Source organism: Giraffa tippelskirchi, chromosome 8 (assembly GCF_054371585.1).
Source record: "Giraffa tippelskirchi isolate mGirTip1 chromosome 8, T2T-mGirTip1v1.2.pri, whole genome shotgun sequence".
Taxonomy (NCBI): domain Eukaryota; kingdom Metazoa; phylum Chordata; class Mammalia; order Artiodactyla; family Giraffidae; genus Giraffa; species Giraffa tippelskirchi.
The window spans coordinates 135,628,231-135,633,150 of NC_137282.1; the positions used below are offsets into that span (position 1 = coordinate 135,628,231).

The 4,920-nt window shown below is 40.1% G+C and overlaps 1 long non-coding RNA gene across 1 annotated transcript; it reads left to right on the forward strand.

The window, feature by feature from the left end:
* Nucleotides 1-309: 309 nt before the first annotated feature.
* LOC145516618 (uncharacterized) lies at nt 310-1,627 on the forward strand. The gene is made up of 2 exons (XR_014061554.1): nt 310-555; nt 1,162-1,627. It is a non-coding gene; the product is annotated as an uncharacterized LOC145516618 (long non-coding RNA).
* Nucleotides 1,628-4,920: the final 3,293 nt, after the last annotated feature.

Here is a 4,920-nt window from a genome sequence, read left to right on the forward strand (position 1 = left end):
TGCTGAATCAAGAATTCACAGTGATGGAGATAAACCAGACTGGCTGGAGTATGTGGATTCTGGGGGAAAAAATAAGAGAAGTGGGCAGTAGTGGGTTAGATTGTGGAAAACCTTGAATGCCAAGATCAGAAATCTGAGTTTTATGCTCACAGGATGATACGGAGGATGAGCAGACACATAACACAGGAAGTCATTCAATTCCACAATGATTTACACTCCAATGGCTCTAAGACAGAGACATGTGCTCACAGAAAACCACTTCCTGTAGCTGGTGTTGCTTATTGGAGCAATGTGGTCTGCTGACACGTCACAATGTAACAATCACATTTCAACATGGGCACCGGGAGTGGGTAGAAGGCATCTGACAACTTGGGATGGTTGTGCCAACTGTGAATGTGCCCCCTCCCCTGGCACTCTCGCCTCCTTGGAGTTCCATCTAACACCATTGCCAACCGGTCACTGAACAGCTTTATTTTTGTAACCTTCATCTAGTTGTTCCCATATTCTGAATTTCACTCCTCACGATTCTGGCTCTGCCTCCACAGCCCGCCCTAGGTATCTCCTAAAATTTCACCAAACTTTCTTACTTCTCAAACTGTGAAGTCTTCCGTGTATTGACTTGTCATTACATTAGCTGGTCTAGCTCAGTGCTACTTTAGATTATACAGTCTGGGAGAAGACCTAAAGGTCCCAGAAGCCTCAGTAAAAGTCATTTATGATGTTTGATTACTTAGAGGAAATGACAAAGAAAACCGGAAGAAGGATAATATTAAATGTTAGGAAGATGAGCGATGGAATGCTCTTCGCTCAAACTTGAATTTAACTTGAATGGAAGGGACAACAAGGGTGTTTAAATAAATTTGATAAAGAGATGGAACACGGAGAAATGACGCCATTTTTTAAACAGACAGAACTGCACACCCTCACGCCCTCAGGCAGGGCACCCCCTGCTTCCTCCTCTCCCTGCCCCGGCCACGCTGACCCACCCCGGCGGGAGTGCACGCTGAACCCCAGAGCCCCGCCCGCAGTGACTTCCCCGTCATCCCCTTGCCCTTCCTCTTTATTCAGACGGAGTCTTGTTTTCTCCCTCCACGTCCTCCCTCTGCTGTCTCCAACATGACCAAAGCCTGACCCCTTAGTAGCTGTCTGTCACTTCTCTAGAACCTTCTATCACTCCTCTGGAACCTTTGGTACAAAAGAAGAGCAACTGGGAGCAGATGGACTTGCAGATGCTCAAAGAACCGCCCAGAAGGCCAGCTTCAGAGAGAGGCGAGGAGAGATGGGGATGCCCTGAGCTGCGCTTTGCAGACAAGGATGAAGGCACGCTGCCTCCGTGTTGAAGGGACGTGAGGAAATACCAAGTCTACTCAGTATTTCATGGAGCATTACTGGGCTGCTTTGCATTCTTCAGCTGAAGGGAATGTGCATTCTTTCCACCAGAGACAACTTGACTGCACTGAGCTCTCACCCCACCTTCTTCCAGGACATTTCTCCATCTTTGGGAATTTTACTTTGTGGTGTGAAGGGTTCCAGGGTTTTAATATTTGGGGATTTTTTTTTTTTTTTCTCCAAAGACATCCGGGAAGTTCGCTAGGTATTATAAAACTAAAAGTAATTTGTCTCAGTCATGTTCTGAGTCATCACTCTGTACGTTGTATACTTCTCTAGATAGTCTTCACTCAGAATCTGAGGGGCACTGGTTCCAGGACAGCCCAGGGATACTCAAATCCATGGATGCTCAATCTCTTATGCAAAACGGAGGACAAGTGCCCTCCATATCCTTGGGTTCTGTGTAGCAAACACAGAGCAGACTTTCTAACAACTGTAACTCTGAACCATCCAGAAAATATAAAGAAAGGGCTGTGGGCTTTGAAGATGAAACATGAGAAATGATTCCACTGGGTTGGAGATGAAAGCCTGAGTAAACCATCCTTTCATGCTTCAGTTTTACATTTTCCAAACTATCACCCAAGGCCACTGCCTTCAAGTTATTCCACCAGAAACACACTTCCCTGGAAATAAGAACACAAATGTCATTTTGAGCTTCTTAGTTTCCTGTTGTGGCATCAAAGATCTCTGTGTTTTTCTATTAAGGAGATTTCTTTCCATTATAAGCGTAGTTCATGCTTATTACAAAAAAGATATTAAGAATCATCTGTAATTCCACTATCCAAAGGTAATTAAGTTAATTTTCTCTTACTCCTTTTGTACTCATATATTGTTAATTGGAATTATGGTTATCTTTGTATTCTGCTTTAAAAATATTGACATTATACAGTATATATACATGGAATTTAAGTGCATTTATATAAGAGCAGTATTTTTCAGTCAACTCAAATATTAGTTGATATAATTTGTCAATGTAGAAGATTCAAAGACATTTTCTCTTTGTCAAGCCAAATGACTTTTTAAAAGGCAGAGGATTTTTTTTAAATAAGTGATGGGCCCAACTAACCAGACAACAAAATCGCTCTTTCATCGTTCCTGCCTCTGTGCGCTTTCCAGGTTGTGACATGGTGACTCTGTAGCAACATCAGGTGCTAGTCACAGCAGTGCAGAGCTCACTGAATGCAAGGGATTTCAAGACTGCCTATGATTTCCCTTTAATATCCCTATCTACAGATAATGTACTCAATTTACCTACACGTTTAAATTGTCTTTTGGTTTTAATTTATATTTGGGTGAGGAGTGGGCAGACCTGGGAAGCAGAAAAAGGAAACTATGGAATTGTGTGGTGAAAAAGAAAAACAACTTAAGGTTTACTGAAGTGTTTCTTGTTTACAAAAGTTATGAAGATGAAGGGGGAATGTTTCAGCAACACGGGGTAAGGGAAACATTGGTGCCAAACAGACCTGACTCTCCCACTTACCTTTTCTGAAGCTTGGTTTCCTTATTTGTAAAAATGGAAATAACACCTTCTTCAAAGTGTTGGTGGAAAGTTTAAATGAAAAAGTATGTGTGAAGCCTCAGAGCCAGGCAGATTGGACAGCATGTTCAGTGTTAGTTTCCAATCCTTCTCCCACAACTAAGCTGCATTGGTTTGAGAGCTCATAATGAAGAGATTCTGGAGAGGTGAAAACAAGTAAAAGCAACATCATGACATGTTAGTATGTTAATGGAACTTAGTTCTACTCTGAACTGCACTTATTGTTATGCATTTGGGGAGTTATTTTCTTTCCATAACCCTGATACCTCCTTTAAAACATAATTATATTTTGTATTTTTGTATTAAGTGCAACCTGAAAGACATTTACAGACAGTATTTTGCACAATTGGCCAAGTACACAGTAAGGCAGGTATTACCAAGTCCACTTTACAGATATGAAAGTCATGGCTCAGGTTGCTTTTCTGGTGCATGTTTATAACACTAAGGTTACACTGAACTTTTTCCACAGCTCAAGATTGCTGTGATCATTAAAAGAAAAAAGTTGAAAATGTAAACTCTGTAAATGCATCTCTGTAGAGTCAGGGAAAATATAAGATGTCTGTAACTAAATCAGAATGACAGATCATGCAATAAAAATGAATATGTTTTTACTAAATGCAAGTCCAGTATGTAAGAAGGATCAAGTTCAGAAACAAGCAGCAGGGTTTAGCAGCTCTGAATGGGTCCTTTCGCTCATACTCCACCAGGGGGCACTGTTACCTGCTCTCAGCACGGACCTGGCGCTACCTCAAGAGCAGTTTTCTTCTTCCAGGCTAAAAATCTAGGTAATCGTTTCAGTTGACAGAATTCCTGGTCTGATGGGTTTTTTTTCCCATTTCTTAATTATTTTTCTTTGAGGATAAGGTGCCTCAAATTCAAAACATGTTTAAAATATTTTATCTATATATGTCATATTAGAGCTGAAGTCTCTACCCCCCTTTTTAAAATTCCTTACAATTCATTTAAATGAGTATTAAATTTTGAAATAAAGGAGAAAGAAGATCATGAAGACCATTTGACCTTCATACCAACCCGAGGGCAACTCATCTTTCTATTTTACACCCGTGGAAACAATTTCAGAGAAAGCAATTTGTCCAAGGTCAGGCAGACAGTTAAGCAGAGAGGCCAAATCCAAGTTCTTTTCAGTTTCTTAGCTGAGACTATTAGTAAATTCAAATGATGCCTTCCTAGACTTGTTAGACAAACAAAACAAATGGGATAGCATTTTAAAACGATATCAATTACAAAAATTCTTTGCAGCCCCTTTAAAATTTTTCTCTTTAGTAATTCTTTTTTCCTAGAGTCAATCTACAAACTAATGTGTTTTACTCCAAGTAGTCCTAGCACTTTACCCCAAGTCTTAGCTCCTAACATGCATAATGTTCAAATTGAATAGAAAAAAAGTGTAGTGATATCTATCTAAATTCTGGATTGTTCACAAAATCTGATTTCATTTTGTTGTATGTGTATACATATTTGTCCTATATACACATGAAATTCTATTTGTACCCAACTTCCATACCAATCTTCTGTAGCACTTTTAGTGTCCTGAATTCTGATGTTTGCAGTTTCCTTACTATCATTCAAGAAAATCTACTGTCACTGCTAATAATCATGGCATATAGTATCTGTACTATTAGTTCTACATTTGAAGGTCTGAAACTAAAAGCTAAGGAGACTCCTTGAATGAATAAACATATACATACAATCTTGTACATGTACAGCTTACAGGATCAGGAATCATGAGGTCACTGCAGTTTCCATCTCTCTTATTTGGACCGTCACTCTAGTCCAAAAGCTGCTCTCTCTCTCTCTCTCTCCTACCACTATCTCTCAATCGAACTCCTGGTTTTACCAGGGTAACTAACCTACAGTGCAGCTAAGGATACATGTCTTCCCGTCTCTTTCTTATCTATCGCTCATGACCCTGATAGGTGATGCCTTCCCGATGAAACCCTGTCCCATCTCTCCAGACTTGTTTTCATATCTCATAT